This window comes from Dama dama, chromosome 16 (assembly GCF_033118175.1).
Source record: "Dama dama isolate Ldn47 chromosome 16, ASM3311817v1, whole genome shotgun sequence".
NCBI lineage: Eukaryota > Metazoa > Chordata > Mammalia > Artiodactyla > Cervidae > Dama > Dama dama.
This window is the reverse complement of record NC_083696.1, coordinates 13,419,479-13,437,635: the sequence shown is the minus strand read 5'-3', so window position 1 is coordinate 13,437,635 and position 18,157 is coordinate 13,419,479. Positions and strand designations below refer to the sequence as shown.

General features: G+C 43.7%; 1 protein-coding gene across 10 annotated transcripts in view; it reads right to left on the bottom strand.

Moving 5' to 3' along the window:
• Positions 1-18,157, bottom strand: part of EPB41L4B (erythrocyte membrane protein band 4.1 like 4B) — a 140,665-nt gene that overhangs the window by 44,424 nt on the left and 78,084 nt on the right. The window lies entirely within an intron of this gene.

Sequence of the window (18,157 nt, the reverse complement as noted above, 5' to 3'; positions counted from 1 at the left end):
GCAGAGCTCGTGGGCATTATTTTCCTGTGTCTCAAGTACGGTGAAAATAATATCTGTCTTAAGGAGGCACAGAGATTGGGAGCTCAGAACAGAGGAAATGCCCTTCGACTTGGAAGGCTTCACAGCTTGAGGCTCATCTTCCACCCACCCTGTTAGTAGCACACTGCTGCCTGCCTATTAAAGGTCCAAACGGTCGAGGCAGCAGAGACAAACCAGAGAAATACTGAAAGTCAGAGTGACAGGCTGGGGGAATTGGCAGGACTTGAGAAGGGGAGAACACAGAGATGTGGAGAGTCAGAAAACTGTGACTGTTTTAGCCTGGAGGACCAGGAAAACGGCATGCTATGAACAGGAAAAAGGAGTTTGGGAGTGAGGACTACTTGCAGAAGAGATGCTATGATTTAATTTCAAATTGGTCACACTGAGTGTGAGGATGAATCCCCAAGGAACAAGGTGCCCTACAGCAGAGATCTGGAGTACATTCAGGGCTGGAGGTTTGAGTAAGTTTTGAGTAAGAATTTCTGAGGAATGGTAAGTAGATAAATAGATATCTCCCATGCTCACTCCAACCGATTCTCACTCTCCGCTTGGAATGTATGATGAAAAAGGATACTGAGTTTGCACCCAGCTCAGGAGGAAGGAGTGCTGTGATTGATTAATGATGTCTGCCATGGATGGGAAACGAGGCCGTAATATCATGTATCTTCTGTCTTCCCATGTTAAAAGCGTGTGCGCATGTGCGCATGTGTGTGTGTGTTTTATTTCTAAGAAACCCAGAGTGAAAAGTTAAACAGGGAAATCAATATTATGTGCAAGGAGTGATAACTCGTATTCAATAACGTGTGATTTTCACTTCACAACAACTTCTGGGGAAGACTGAGAAAGAGACAAATGGGAAGAGAAATAGATGAGGGTCAGAGAAGCAGCATGGGTCTCTCAGGGTCAGAGTTTCTAGAAGAGCAAAGATTCCTAAGAAGGAGTGGAATGAGTTGGGTGCTTTCTCAGCTCATACACACTGAACTGAACACCATCCAGGAGACCCTGACTTATGGCATTGTGTGGGGTTGTGGGTCCTTTAAGAAACCACTGCTGCTGGCCTCATGGACTGTTCCCTGCAGAACTCCAGGGGGTGATGGTCACATAAGCTATGATGTAACAGCACCCACTGCACCTGGCCTGTCCACAGGAACCTCAGAGAAGGCCACGCCCGCCCAGCAGCTCTCAGCAGCTCATGAGTCCCAGGGCCCAGTGGCTAAGATCCAGGAGATGAGGCCAGCCCCATGCTCACTGTCAGCAGAGACTGAGGTTCACCAGGTTGCTGGCATTCTGGAAAGGAGGTTACAAGTCCTGGTTTTCAGAGGGTGATGGAAGAGGTGCACGCTTCCATGAGCTGGCAGTTGAGAAGGATCCGGTGTGGAAGAAGCGGGCTTCTATGTGCCTAGCGCATGCTAGGTGCTCTAGTGGTTAACTCTGACAGTTACCCTGCAAGGAAGCTGGTGCAGCCCCCTTTTACACGGGGGCTTAGTGAAAGGAAGTAACGTGCCCTGTTAGTAGATGTGAGTGAGAAATTGTGTGTGCACGCGTGCTAACTCACTTCAGCCATGTCTGACTCTGAGAGACCCTATGGACTGTGGCCTGCCAGTCTCCTCTGTCCATGAGATTCTTTAGGGAAGAGTCTGGAGTGGATTGCCATGCCCTCCTCCAGGGGATCTTACTGCCCTGGGGATCAAAACCTGGTCTCCGGCATCTCCTGCATTGCAGGCCGATTCTTTACCACAGTGCCCCCGGGGAAGCCCCTAACTGGATATAATTTCTTCTCTTCCCTTCTCTCTGGAGAAGCCCCCTCCTCTCATTCTGCTTCCAACTGTAGAGCAAATAGCATTCCTCCTGGGGGAGCCTGTGTCATATGGGATGTTCTTGACTGTATTGGGGTGGACGCAGCTCTGCAGATGCATGGTGGAGGCACCTTTACAGCCCTGCCAGAATTTCCCCACTCCCTGACTCAGGGATCCCAGCAGACCACACATATGGTACTCAAAATGCACTGCATACTGAAAAATGGGATAATTATTCAGAGATTTATAAATATAATATTGTAACATTATAATAATTATTATATTATTGTACCATTATTACACTAATTACTATAGTAATTACAGTATTTAGTAAAATAATGGTATAAATATTCAAAATAATCCTCCAGAATCCATCACCAGAATTATGACCTGTGCAGGGCAAGGATGGAGGAGGGTCTTGAGCTGAAACTTACAGGGTTTTCTCTCAGAAATAAGGCTGGGAATTATCAAGTGCTCAGAGGAAATAATCACACACTCTATAGCGCAGTCAAGTTCTGGGTGATGTGGGCTTTTGCAAGCAGCTCTGAGGATCTCATCTTAGATAAAAAAGCATAGAATTGTGGGAACAGAATCACTCAGATACCATCCGGTCGTGCTGCACTGTGCTTGGTTGCTCAGCCGTGTCTGACTCTTTGCGACTCCGTGGACTGCAGCCCGCCAGGCTCCTCTGTCCATGGGGATTCTCCAGGCAGGAATACTGGGGTGGGTCACCATGCCCTCCTCCAGGGAATCTTCCCAACCCAGGGGTTGAACCCAGGTCTCCAGCATTGCAGGCAGATTCTTTACCAACTGGGCCTCCAGGGAAGCCCAGTTAGGTGGTTTAAGATTCTGAATAGTGCAAGCACCAGAGGAAACCCCTTATAAGGCTGGTGGGAATGCCAAATGACACAACTGCTGTGAAAATCAGCCTGGCAGATTCTCAGAGAGGTTAAACATTGAGTTACCATATGACCCAGCAATTCCACTCCTAGTCATGTACCCAAGAAATGAAAATGTGTCCATACAAAGACTTGTACATAAACATTCATAGCAACACTATTCATAGTAGCCAAAAGGTAGAAACAACCCAAATGCCTATCAACAGGTGAACAGATAAATACTATGTGATGTATCTACATAATAGAATATTATTCAGTCATAAAACAGAATGAAATATCAATCCATGCTATGACATGTATGAACCTTGAAAACATTATGCTAAGTAACAGAAGCCAAACCCCAAAGGCCACATGCTACATAATTCTGTTTATCTGAAATGTCCAGAATAGGCAAATCCATACAGATAGGAAGTAGACTAGGATTGGGGAGAATGGGGGAAATAGGAGGTGACTGCTAATGGGCATGCAGTCTCCTTTAGGAGAAATGAAAACGTTCCAAAATTAGATTGTAGTGACTGTACTACATTGTGAAAATGTTAAAACCACTGAATTGTACAATTTTTAAATTGGTGAATTGTAGAGTATGTAATTAATATCTTAATAAAGCTGATTAAAAACATCAACCAAGGGATATTTTTAAAAAATCAGTGTACAATCCTTATTCTGGCTAATTACATCATCATCTATCTCTAAATCCAATGTGCAGCCAGGGATGACAAACAATGCCCTAGTCCAATCTCCTCATTTCACATACGGGGAAATGGGGGCCTACTGGGAGGGGTGAGGTGACCAGGTCACACAGTGGGTAACTGGCTGAGCCTGGGACACCATCCAGGACTCCGACCTCTCCGCTAGCCAAGCATCCCAAGTGCCGCCCATCTGCTGCATCTTCCCATCTGCCTCGGCTTCTATTTAAGGCACCAAACGCACTCATCGGGAAAATCCCAAGACCTCCTCTGAACCCCACTGCCTGAGACATCTCTGTGCACACATCTTGTCTTCTCAATGATACAGTAGGAACAGAGATTGTCATCTCACATGTTTTCATGTGCTTTAGTGATGTTGAGACAACTAGTTCTACATTTCAGAAATAAAAGAGACCTCTCCCTCACAATAGCTACCTAAATCCTTCCTTAAACTGGCTCCTTCCCAGGCTGGGTTGGGCACCTCTCCCCAGCTTACTCTTATCTTACCTTTCCTGACTGCTCTTGGAGCCGTTCTCTGCTCTCCCCTGCCCTGCTGTTTCCACAGAAATGCATTTTCCAGTTTCTCTGCCCTCTGGTTTCTATATAGGTTTGACCAGTGGGAAGCACCGACAGAAACTGGAAGGTGGGAAAAGGAAATAAATCAAAGTATTTCTCCCTCATTTCTTTCTACTTCAGAGGATATTTCCAGCAGTAACTATCAGTCCCCCGGGGCTTCAGCGTCCACTAGACTGGCTTCCTGTGGCCCCAGCTCCTCGGCTCTGGAACACTGCCATCTCTCTTTGTCCCTTTTCTCTCCAGCTCTAGGAGTAATAAACAGGTTCTACTATTGTTCATTTCTGAGTTACCTCACTGGTCACTTAAGCCACTTAGCTCTTCATCCTTCTGTAATCAACTCCCTGTATTGAATTCCCTCTGTAAGAAAAGCCTAGAGTGATTTCAGTTCTCCTGATTTCCCATGACTGATACACAGTATCTTGTTGTTCAGTTGTTTAGTCCTGTCTGACTCTTTGTGACCCCATGGACTGCAACACGCCAGGCTTCCCAGACCATGCTCAAAGGAGGTCCCTTCCTTGAGTCTCAGTTCCTTTATCTGTTTAATGGGCCTAAAAGCAATGCCTGTCACTAGGTTATCAAGAGCATCTAGTAAGGCGATGCCATTGGTCATTGAATTCAATGTGGAAACTGCCCTGTGCTTTGCAGATGGTTTCCGAAGACTGGTTTAACTTTGTTTCCCTCTAGTGGTTGACACGGGCATTACAGAATAGCCGACTAAGATTTCAAGAGACAACCACCCTACAGGGGGTTTGTTGTTATTCAGTTAACTGCTCAGGCGTGTCCGACTCTTTGTGACCCCATGGACTGCAGCACGCCAGGCCTCCCTGTCCATCACCAACTCCCAGAGTTTACACAAAATCATGTCCATTGAGTCGGTGATGCCATTCAACCATCTCATCCTCTGTTGTCTCCCTCTTCTCCTGCCTTCAATCTTTTCCAGCATTAGGGTCTTTTCTAGTGAGTCGGCTCTTGGCATCAGGTGGCCAAAGTAGGGAAGCTTCAGCTTCAGCATCAGTTCTTCCTATGAATATTCAGGACTGATTTTCTTTAGGATTGACTGGTTGGATCTCCTTGCAGTCCAAGGAACTCTGAAGAGTCTTCCCCAACATCACAGGTCAAAAGCAACAGTTTTTCAGTGTTCAGACTTCTTTATGGTCCAACTCTCACATCCATACATGACTATGGGAAAAACCATAGCTATGACTATACAGACCTTTGTTGGCAAACTAATGTCTCTGCTTTTTAATATTCTGTCTAGGTTTGTCATAGCCTTTCTTCCAAGGAGCAAGCGTCTTTTAATTTCATGGTTGCAGTCACCATCTGCAGTGATTTTGGAGCCCAAGAAAATAAAGTCTCTAACTGTTTCCATTGTTTTCCCCTCTATTTGCCATGAAGTGATGGGACCGGGATGGCATGTTCTCAGTTTTTTGAATGCTGAGTTTTAAGCCAGTTTTTTTCACTCTCCTCTTTCACCTTCATCAAGAGCCTTTTTAGTTCCTCTTCGCTTTCTGCCATAAGGTAGATAAGACACAATATCTCTCTGTGTCTATTTCTGGATCCTTCATATTTTTATTGATCTATTTGTATATTGCTAAACCAGCACCAGACTGTCTTTTTAAGGTGTATTTTTACAGACTTATTTATTTTTGGCTGTGCTGGGTCTTCGTTGCTGTGGGGGCTTTTCTCTAGCTGTGGCGAGTAGGGGTGACTCTTGATTGCAGTGCATGGGTTTCTCATTGCAGTGGTTTCTCTTGTTATGGAACACGGGCACAGGCTCAATAGTTGTGGCACAGGGGCTAAGTTGCTCCATGGCATGTGGGGTCTTCCCAGACCAGGGATCAAACTTGGGTCTCTTGCGCTGGCAGACAGATCCTTTATCACTGAGCCACTGGGGAGGCCCACCAAACTGTCTTAATTACTTTTAATATGTGAGTCTTAAGTATCTGACAGGACAAATCCTGTTTCCTTTCCCACATCATTTTTCTTTTTTTTCTTGGCTATCCTCATGCATTCACTCTTCCAGATTACAATTCAAGTTACTACCAAAAAAAAAAAAAAATCCCACTGGAATTATGATTTGAAGCATTAAGTATAATGGATTTGGGAGAATGAATTCACAAGGCATGTCTTACCATTTATTCAGATCCTCTTAAATGTTCTTCAGTCAGAATTTTAAATTTTTCCATAACAGTATGGAACATATCTTACTAACTTTATTCCTAGCTATCTATCAGTTCTGTCACAGTTGAAAATGGGATCTATTACCTTTCTTCCTTTTTTTTTTTACTGCTAGATATATAAAACTACTGACTTCAGGCTATTTCTGCCTCTGGTCACTTTGCTGGACTCATTAATTGGAATTCACTTGTATTTTAGGGATAATCACCTGACTTTTGTTTCTGCCTTTCCAGCATTTATTCTTTTTTTCTTTATTTGTAATTGGAGGATGATTATTTTATAATACTGTGTTGGTTTCTGCCATACATTAACATGAATCAGCCATAGGTATACATATGTTTCCTCCCTTTGAACCTCCCTCCCACCTCCCATTTCCCACCTCATCCCACCCCAGCAGTTATTATTTATTTTGTTTTCCTGGCTTATTGCATTGGTAAGGCCTCGTGAATGATACTGAATATTAGCAGTCATCTTTGTCTTATTTCTAAAATGGGTAGATTATCTTATGTTTCAATATTAAATGTTGATTTGTGACAAATTGTATATTAGGTTAGAGACAGTCCTTCTACTCTTAGCCTACTAAGAATCTTGAAAGATTAGCATGACTTATTCTGAGTGAATCCACTCTGTTCCTAAGTGAATACTACTTTAAAGTGCTTAAAAAAAATTCTGTTCTCAAACTTTCCTTGATTTTACCATCAAACTTATCACTCCAGGTTTTAGAATTCATTTTTCAAGAATCTGTATGACATTTCCCTGTCTATTCTTCTGGCATTTCCCCAAGACTTTATAGTTTTTCAAAGAGTACTGGTAGGTTCAGCAATGACATATTCAAATTTTCTTCAAGGCCATTTTTTTTCCCCCTGAACCTGAAGACTTTAACTATAAAGCAGTAAAATATTTCCTGACTACTCTCTCTTATCTTGGACTTCAATTTCATCCTCTTTGTTCTTTGTACCTTCTGTAGTTAGTATACTGACTGGTTTTCTTGTTGAAAAAGAGAAAAGCAAAACAGAAGTTGAGCAGCTCTTCTTCTATCCTGTTAATTTCATATACCATCCTCAACATGGCTCTGCTATTAAATAGTTCATCTTTTTGCTCTATAAAGGTCCTTTTAAAAAAGGTCTCACCCCTTTGTTTTTGATATGTTCTACCTTCTTCTCCTATTTTTGCCACCTGATGCGAAGAACTGACTCACTGGAAAAGACCCTGGTGCTGGGAAAGATTGATGGCAGGAGAAAAGGATGACAGAGGATGAGATGGTTGGATGGCATCACCGACTCAATGGACATGAGTTTGAGCAAACTCTGGGAATTGGCGATGGATAGGGGAGCCTGGCGTGCTGCAGTTCATGGGGTTGCAAAGAGTTGGACACGACTGAGCGACTGAGCTGAATTGACTTTCTTCTCTTTAAAATACTGTTTTAAACTGTGGGCTCTGAATGCCTTCCTCTTTCAGATTATCTGACATTTTCAATTTTTACATCATGTACCCTTTGTTTGATATTTTTGAAATCTAATCTTCTACAGATTAGAATACATGGGGGATTAAACCCTGAATTCCATTCATTTCATACTATTAACTTTAAGACACCAGGATCATTTTCTTCCGAGGGTCTTGTCACCCACACATTTCAACCCAGTCTTCATCGCTGACCCAGCATTAACAACACAAAACCAGCAGTGTTTCTTCTACCTTCCAAACAACCAAATCATCAGCCAGAAAGGCCAAGGCCTCAAAGGATGCTCTGCTTGCAACTGAATGCCAATGTCTGGATGGCCAAGAAGTCCCCCAAGGTGATATGCCAGCATGCAGTCTCCTAGGAGAGCACAATGAACATTCTCCATCCAAGGTCGTCTGGTACCTTCTCTGGGCTACTCAGGTCACCCTTGGGTGCTGCCTGTATCAGTCATTCTTTTACCTACGCTGGCACATGTCTCAACCTCATAGCAGGGTTCCTGGAGGCAGGAACAGCTTCTATGCAGTCTACACAGCAGCACATCATTCTCTGAACGCCTTCCAGAGGAGCCCGGTTGGGTCAGACTGGCACCTGTTTTACTTGTAGCCTAAGTGGGGACAACTCCATGTTCCTAGTCAGAACTAAAGCACTAGGGTGAAGTGAAAGTTGCTCAGTCGTGTCCGACTCTTTGCAACCCCATGGACTATACAGGCCAGAATACTGGAGTGGATAGCCTTTCCCTTCTCCAGGGAATCTTCCTAACCCAGGGATCGAACCCAGGTCTCCCGCATTGCGAGCAGATTCTTTACCAGCTGAGCCACAAGGGAAGTCCAAGCACTGGGGAGATGCTGACAAATATCTCAGTAGAGCTTCCCAATTGATAGGCTTCAGAAGGTTGCAAGTGGGTTAAACCATCTGTTCTTTCAGTTGTTGGAGCAAGTGAACAGGACTGGGGGAGCCTAGAGCCTCAAGCAGCCTTGTCTGCTTAGTCTGGTTTGTCTTGTGTGCTGTGTTTAGTCACTCCATCGTATCTGACTCTTTGTGACCCCATGGACTGCAGCCTGCCAGGCTCCTCTGTCAATGAGGATTCCCCAGGAAAGAAAACTGGAGTGGGTTGCCATGCCCTCCCTTCTCCAGGGGATCTTCCCAACTCAGGGATCGAACTCAGGTCTCTGCATTGCAGGTAGATTCTTTACCATCTGAGTCACCAGGAAAACCCAAGAACACTGGTGTGGGTAGCCTATCCTTTCTTCAGGGGATCTTCCTGTCCCATGAATCAAACCAGGGTCTCCTGCATTGCAGGCAGATTGTTTACCAGCTGAGCTAGCAGGGAAGCCTCCCCCACCCGCCCCGCACCCAGTGTGCTATACAACAACACAGTTTCTATGGGTGCCAAGGACAAGAAAAAGCTGGGAAGCATCATTACTGGTCCATAATTCAGTCCATTAGCCTGGAATTGTGGCTCTTGATTGCGACTCTCTTAGCAGAATCCACTCAAGGACCAGGCCATCAGAGCAGATGGTGTCAGCCAGAATCCTGCCTCCTGGCTGTGCATTAATCATGCTCTCTAAACAACCTTGGGGGAGAGGCGGGGAAGTGCTCACCTTCTGAGTGCCCTGCACTGTGCCAGCTATTAATTTACTTAATCTTTCAACATTTGAATAAGGAACAATGATTACTATCCTTATCTTACAGATTGGGAAACAGGACCAGAGAGACTAATTAACGCTCCCAAAGAGACACAGCTAGTCAATGGCAGAGCCGGGATCTGAAGCCAGACGATGACTACAGAGCCCTGCGCCCTCTTCAGTGCTAGGAGACTGTGGATCATGGGGATGATGAAAGCTGCAGTACCGTGACGTTAAAAGGATGCTAATTAGCACTTAGCTTTGGTCGTGCTGCCCTTTAGCTGTGACTTTAGGGAACTCATTTCACCTCTCTGAGCCCCAGACGCTGCATTTTTGGACGAAGATTTATTAAGCATTTATATGTTAGGAACTCAGTTTAATGAAATAATTTGATCTCTGCCATGTCTGGCTGAGAGATAGGAGAAGGTGCATTTACCCATCATGGTTTCTAGGACACCTGTCACTTATTTCCATTTTGATTTAGCAGAAACTAAACAGAGGAGGCATTACACGAACACACGGCTACAAGTTCTTATTGATTTAGTGCAAGCAGATCACTTGGTGGTAAGAGTATAATTGAAAACCATACCTTTCTCATAATGGGTCACAGAAGGAAACTGTACCTCATCTTAGAAATGTGACACATTACAAATGTTAGGTCTATTAATTAGGGATGATTTCCCACAGTAACTTAGTGGTTATATTTTTTAAAAAGCGACCAGAGAGAAACAATGCCATTACCTCATTTTTCTCTTGTCTGAAAAGGTCAAAATCACTTTTTTGGGTATTTTTTTTGCATGGTTTAATCTTTTCTATGAACTACTAATTGGCAGGAAAACATTTTCCCCAATTTGTAAATATTTCTTTCAAGACATTTTCCAGGCAATCAACTGTCTAATTAATGTTAACACAGGTGATATCTGAATCCGTAGTAGACTGAGCACTCTTGTTTTCAACAGTTGATTAAATGCATGTGTGCTCAATTGCTCGGTTGTGTCCAACTCTTTGTGACCCCTTGGTCTGCAGGCCGCCAGGCTCCTCTGTCCATGGGATTTCCCAGGCAAGAATAGTGGGGTGGGTTGCCATTTCCTCCGCCAAGGGATCCTCCCAACCCAGGGAGCGAACCCACGTCTTCTACATTGCAGGCTCATTCTCTACAGCTGAGCCACCAAAGAAGCCCAGTTTATTAGATGCCTGGTGCCAAAGATGGTGTCTTTCTCAACAGCAATTCCCAGTGCCTATACAGTACCTGGCACAAGGAAGCAGCAGACTAAATATTTGTTGGATGAATGGTCTAGTGCATTAAAGCTGGACTCTCCCTAGGTAACTTATCAAGTGTCCATTCATAACAGCTTCCTTCACTCTGGTCACGAATTCCCCAGATGTCCCTAATGTTACATTGTGATCTCAGCAAAACTGCAGAGAAAAACATTACACATCTTAAGGAATGATGAGGTTTGTTTGGTGGTGACTGGGTCTCTGTCTCACGTAAGCTACAACAGGATATGCTTCCATGTGTCAGTCCGGAGTTTTCCTTTGGTGACTCTGCTATCCATTGGTTTCAATGAATGACTGTAAGCAGGTAAGCAAGTCGAACATCTGCCAGAAAATCCATTTTATCCTGATGTCATGCTTGCTCAGTTTCCTGAAGCCTTAATCTAATTGTCTGTGTGGGAGGCTGTGAGGAAGGGCTCTATAACTTTGTGGGGAGATCTAGGACTTTAGCAGTTCCAGATGAATTTCAGGATCTGGGTCCAAAGAATAAATATTTCATGAGTTCACTTTTGCACAGAAGCTCATGACTAAGAGCATATTCAACCTCTTTCCTGCCTGAAGAAAAAAATACTGACATAATTATTGTTGTTTTCCTCCAGACCGTTCACTTTTAATAAATCCACAGTGCTTTCCCTCCCTGGCTTCCTACAGATTCTCTTTTGGCCTCTCATGTCTGCATTGCAGTGCCTACTCTTAGCCTCAAAAGAAGATTCTTCTTTTTCCCCCCTTTCTTTCTTTAGGTATGCATGTATGTGCTTAGTTGTTTAGTTGTGTTCAACTCTTTGTGGCCCCAGGCTCCTCTGTCCATGGAATCTTCCAGGCAACTATACTGGAGTGGGGTGCCATTTCCTACTCCAGATCTTCCCAACCTAGGAATTGAACCCAAGCCTCTTGCTTCTCTTGCACTGGGAGGAGGATTCTTTACCACTAGGGAAGCCCTTCTTCAGGCAGGGAACAGCATGAACAGACTTGCCCCCAGCCACTGCTTTAACTGCATCCCCAAGAGCATCGCACGAGAGCCCTCAAGGGACAGTTAAGACGGAATAATGGTTGCCATGAAAGCACAACTGCTAGGGTATAAATTCATGTCTAAAGAGCCCGTTCTTGAACTTATGGTTGCTGAGAGGAAGGATGGGGTTCCAGAAGGGATAGTTAAGGAGTTTGGGATGGACATGTACACACTACTATATTTAAAATGGATAACCAACAAGGACCTATTGGATAGCACATGCAACTGTTCAATGTTATGTGGCAGCCTGGATGGGAGCAGAGTTTGGGGGAAGAATGGATTCATATATATATATTAGTGCCTTTGCTGTTCGCCTACCTGAATCTGTCACAATACTATTAATTGGTTATACCCCAATACAAAATAAAACGTGTTTTGTTTTTTTGTTTGTTTTTTTTTTTAAGAAGAGTCTGTTATTTATCAGCTTCTGCAGTCTGAAAGAGCTATGGCAGATTCAGGCATGAGCTGCAAGGGTTATTTTTCTATTCAGCAGACACCATCCAATACACCCAAATGAATGAAATTATTCATTCCAGAAAGAAGTTCAGGTTAGATGAATAAAATGCACACTCTGTTCAGGGCCGGTTTCAGACACTCTAATTGCACAAGACCTAGTGTGAGCAGGAGCTGAACGCCGGGTATGAGGTTCTGAGGGGATAAAGAAGGGATTCATTTACTTTGGTTTTCATTTGTGCTTAAAAAAAAATCTCAAATGGTCTTCTCTCTGTCCTTCAATTCTTGGAGGTTAACCTCTGAAGCCATATACTGGGCAAAATTTTAAGGGCTTTCAAATTGCCTTTAATACAGTGACAGCATCCCTACCCAGCCATGAATGCAGCTGATGGAGTTGTCAGCATAGCAACACCTTTTTGCTTTTGAGTTCTCAGCTGTAGAAAGAGGATGTGTAAACCATTCACTATTCAGTAGGGGATGATGAGGGAGATTTCTGCAGGTTTCTTCTAACATGAGCCTATGGGGATGTTCCTATAATTATTCTAGCTCTTTTAAGTGGATTGCCTAGTCTATAGCAATTTTGGTATTTTAAATTCTGCAGTCTTTCCCCCAGTAAAACCACTAGTGAGTCTTGGAATGTGGCTGTGATTTCAGATTGCATGGATTAGAATTTTAATTGTAATTAAATGTAAATCCATCCTTCCCTGATCAAATGCACCAGGGAAATTCACAATGCCTGAGTGGAAAGTTCTTAACTCCCAAACAGGAAAGGGAACATGGATATCAGAAATCAATTCCTTTATCCTGGATATTTTTGGGCTGTCCCTCTTCCTTTTTCAAATCTCCGGGGCATGAGGTATCGTGCTGATTGTTACTTGAGCTTCTCGAAAAATGCTTTTACAGACTATCTGGTAAAGATCAACTCTTCTCAGCCTTCCCTGTCTTCACTATCAAAAAGGCTAAGATGATGGGTTTTAGTTCATCCATCTGATCTTTACTAAAGAGTAGGACCCCAGATTAAGACCTCCAGATGTTCTTGTAAACAAGAAACAAATGGCATTCCAAACGAGGAAAAGCTACGCAACTTAACCTCTAGAGGAATGCAACGGAAACAGAAATTCTAATTTTTAGACTAATCAGACTAATAAGGTTTTAAAAAGTTAGCAAAAGCTAGGAGCAAGCTTCCTATGGGATCACAGAGGCCCTGTCAGATTGCTATTGTGTGTGCAGAGGGGAGAGGTGTAATCAGATAGAACATCTCGGGAAGGAAATTTTATTAGACAATATCCAAATGAAATGCACACAATCCTTTTGGCCCAGCATCTCTACTTTAAGGAATTTATTCTTCAGATGGATTTGCTCAAGTGCACAAAGCATACAAGTGTGGCAGCGAAGTTGTCATTTCAGAGATTCAAGGCAGCCAAAATGTCCATCAATACTGATTAGCTAAATAAATATGTGCTTGTTTATACATAGAATAGCTTTAGATTGATAAGAAATGCTGACAGTAGTTGCCTCTGGGGAGAACTATGGAATAAAAGGGTGGAAAGGAAAAGTAACTCATGGGTATTTTTGAATTTTTACCACTCTCTGTATTACTTACTAAGAAAAGTTGAAAAGCACAGCAGTTCCCTTCATTACTAACTTTCTACTTTGTCTCCAAATAGTTAAAAGCATCCCCTGCTTTGTGGAAGGTGAAATTCCAGGTTGGGAGAGGTTGGAACTGAATGGAAACTCTATTTCACTTCTCTCCACTTCTGAGTCCAAAATGTCCCAGCAGAATGGATTCTCCACCAATTCCTTCTCACCAATTCTTCAGACCAAGTCTTGCAGACTGGAAAGCATTGCCCACATTTCCCCTGAACAGTTACTTTCCCATAGTCTCAGGCAGAAATATCATTTCTATTTCCTTTTATCCCCTCTTAAAAGATCCCCATGCTGGTTCTGCTCTTCACTTGTTAGAGTTTCAGAGCCATATCTTGACCTATCGTGTGAACCTTCTTCCATCTGATCTCTCCTTTGGAACCAAGCACCCCTTTCTGTTGCTAAACTTAGACCATACATCTCAACCCATCAACCTAGGAGATACACCATTCCTTGAGCTAGACTTTCAATCTCCTTGTCCTACTTCTTACCCCATGGATGGCTAAGGCCTTAAATCTCAAACTGCTAAAAATTGTTACCAGATAGCATCAAACAAAGCATCTTACACACATAGTACCATTTAGTTCTCGTAATGGGGAGAGACTGTCCAACTCCGTTTGGGGATGAGGAAAATGAGGCATAGAGAAGATCTGAAACTGGTGAAAGGACACGTGGCAGGTTAGGGGGCAAAGATGAGTCCACATTTCACCTAGCCAGAGACTGCAGGACTCTTGCCCCAACATAATCACCCCTCCACATCGGATGGTGCAGTCTTTCTCTCATCAGCCTGCAACATCCTGCCATTTTACTTCTGGAAACTTCCACCTGTTATCCCACCACAGGCTCTAATCTTGACATGGGTCCTTAGACCAGAGGTGTGTGATGCCCTCTCCTTCTAGAGTAGTTGGAATTCACTAGGCTCCTGCTTCAGCAGGAGGGCCCAACAATGACCTAAGTCTTGGCTTGTTAGATTCAGGGGGAGGAAGGTCATGAGGAAATAAAAGCCATATAAAGAACCACTAGAATTCTCACATTTTTCTGCTTCACACTGAGCTCAAGGAAATGCAAAACTATGCCAAGAGGTCAGATGAAGCAGCTGCTTATGATGCATCCATCCATTTACTTTTGAACATTATGCCTCTTAAAAAAAAAATGTCGGCCTCTAATTAGTTAAAATTGAGGCACTAAAACAAAGGCAAACAAAACCAGGTAAGAAGCTGCGCTTACCTGCCCACCTCAGATTCTCCTGGAGTGGCCATTAAAAGGATGGTTCTTAGGCCTCGCCCCAACCACCTAGCAGAGAAGGCAATGGCACCCCACTCCAGTCCTCTTGCCTGGAAAATCCCACAGATGGAGGAGCCTGGTAGGCTGCAGTCCACAGGGTTGCTACAAGTCGGACATGACTGAACGACTTCACTTTCACTTTTCACTTTCATGCATTGGAGAAGGAAATGGCAACCCACTCCAGTGTTCTTGCCTGGAGAATCCCAGGGACGGGGATCCTAGTGGGCTGCCACCTATGGGGTCGCACAGAGTCGGACACGACTGAAGTGACTTAGCAGCAGCAGCAACCACCTAGAGCCTCATCATCTCTATTTTTAACACACTGTTCAAGCAATTACTTGGCTTCCTAATTCTTTTTTTTGGGGGGGGGGCAGGCAGGGCTTTCTGCAGAATTGTTGAGAATTTCTTCTTTAGTGGAGTACTAGCTGAATATCAATTCCACCTCTATTTCACCTTTTATATATACTCTTGGGATATCTTAAAATGCAATGCCTTCTATAAAAGGACAATATGCGGGATCTTTGTGGTGATGGAAATGTTCTGCATCTTGACTGTATCAATGTCAATATCCAGGTATTATTGACACTACACTACAGTTTTGCAGGAGGTTACCACTGGAGGAAATGGGTAAAGGATAAATTGCATTGATACTATTTTTTACAACTGCATGTGAATATACAATCATCTCAAAAATTAAAATTTACTTTAAAAAATGAAAAAGAAATATGCCACCTTTCATGTGCAAGGAGGGGACTTTCCTTCATTTAGCTGCAATTTGCTTTTCCTCTATCTCTGCCCTCCTTATACCTTGCCTAGGAATTTGTTGCTTCTGGTAGCAAAACGCTGCAAGCAGATCATCCTGGGCCTATTTAGGGTTATTTACCTGGCACTTTGGGAAGATTCAGTCAGGCAGGGAATTGACTTACAGTCAAGTTTAGGAAATATTGATCAAAAGGGATCGATATGGCTGCTCAAGGAGCTCTTTGATGAGATCGGATCTTAAAAGACTAGTTAAAAGCTAGAGAGACAAGGGCAACAAGAAGGATCTATCATTAGTTGAGTTCAGAGCAGGACCTAGGAGGCTACAGTCACTGACCTGGAAGGATGGTGGGATATTAACAGGCAGGAAAAACAAAGGACTCGTGCACGGTCCTTATTCCTTTATCTTTGTTGTTAAAGAGAACCACTTTCAGTGGAAGTGGTAGACCAAGAGATGAAACAGGCAAGCAGGTTCTGAAGGCCAAGGTAATTACCTGTCATGATTTCAAGACTTTCTGTCCACATGAATTACATCAATCTGATGACACTGTTACATCTTCTGAGAGATCACAGAAAAAAAAATGGATATTTACAAGGCCAGCAAGTAACTGAGTTTCAAAAATGCAAAAAGCTAATCCCTTTAGTTTATGGAATACTGAGTATGGTTTTGCCAGCAGATAATATTCCATAAGAAATGACTAAATTGTGAGCTCTCGGGAAGGAAGAAGGGAATCATCTCAAATGAGTGATTCAATATGAAAATAAGTCTCAATCTCTGCTCCTTTGTAAAGGGTGCTGTTGGTGCATGAATGCCTGCATGGACAGGGTGACCAGGCTGCAAGAGGAAGGGTCGGGGAACGGACAAGGTATGGAGCAGGGTTATTAGCTCACTGGTGATGGTGCTGAACTAGGTTACAGACAACTAGTATGGAGGAGGGACAGACAGACACTACACTGCTGGTGGTGGGGGTGACATCCTAGCAGTTCTGGATTTCGGTGTCATGACATCATCTAATAAGTCTCCTGTAGATGTGGATCGACAGGGTCCCAAGTGGTGGAATAATTAGCAGTCAAAGGCCTTAAAGTACAGATGTGCAGACAGACTTTGGGGTCAGAACTGAGTGACCACCTCTCGGCTGTGTGACCATGGGCAAGCTGCTTGGTTAGACCTAAGCCTGAGCTTCCCCACGTGAGAAAAAGAGTATCACAGAGCAGTCAGGAAGATCAAATGACGTGCCATATGCAGAGTTTGAAGCACACATCTGGCTACTAGCCCATGTATGTTTCTGTGGATCAATGTCCACCTACCAGAGTTTCCCATATCACACAGCTAGACCGTCCTCTGTCCTGCTCAACATTATAGTAATGCCTCCAATGAGAACACCATAGGTACGCTGAATAATATTCACAGGAGGCAGATGAATCCAGAAGATACGTGGTGGTCAAAGTCCTGTACAAAAGATGATGCTCCCAGCTGGATATGGTTGTTCAGACTTTTTCAGACCAGCTCTGAAGTGATGTATTCCTGCCTGTCATCTGGTGAGATGTTTCCTTTAGAATGAATGCAACTTAATTCATCTCCTGAACAGAAATTCATTGAGCACTTGCTCAGGCATCGGGGAATAAAGGAGAGTGTGACACAAAGCTTAGACCTAAGGAATGTACCACCTCCAAGATGAGATGAGTAAGAGGCAGTTTTAGCATAAAATACTGAGTATATCATTGACGTACACGGAGGTGGGGGGAAGTAGTGGAACACAGTGAATAGCTCAATTTCAGAGGTGGGTGGGGGCAGTCAGAGTCCCTGGGAGAAGACAGTGATCATGAGCAGAGGCTTAAGGGATGAGCAGGAGTTGGGCAAAGAGGATGGGAGTGACAGCATCCTCAGCAGAAGGGAACAGTATTTGCAAAGGCACAGATGGGAGTAACAGCAGGGTATGGTGAATGCCAGGAACTGCAAGCCGTTTGGTGTTGTAGGAGTTTAAACAGGAGGGTGAGAAATGGGGGGAAATACCCTAGTTGGAGCAACAGGACAGGAACAGATAGCGGGGGAATTCCAGAGAAGGCCTTGGACTTCGTCCTATGGGTGATGGAGAACCCTGGCAGATATCAAGCCTTGCAAGGATGCAATCAGATGGCGCTTTAGAAAGATCACTCCAGTGGTTGTGAGGAGGATGAGCTTGTCAGGTAATAGGAGTCAGGGAGATCAGGAAAAGGGTACCTCTCAGCCAGAAAGAAGATGCTGCTATAGATCACTGTTGATAGACAGGAAATGTGGATCAACAGACAGATACTAAGAAGGCAAGCTGAAGAGACCTGGGGACTGCCTGGAGATGCAGGGCAAAAGGGGGAAGAGTCGTATATGACATAAATTCTTATCCTGGGTAGGAAGAAGAGAATCCAGGTGAAGTTACTTTTTTTTCCCCCCCAGTAAAATAGGATGACTTTAATTTTGACATGTGATGTTTGACA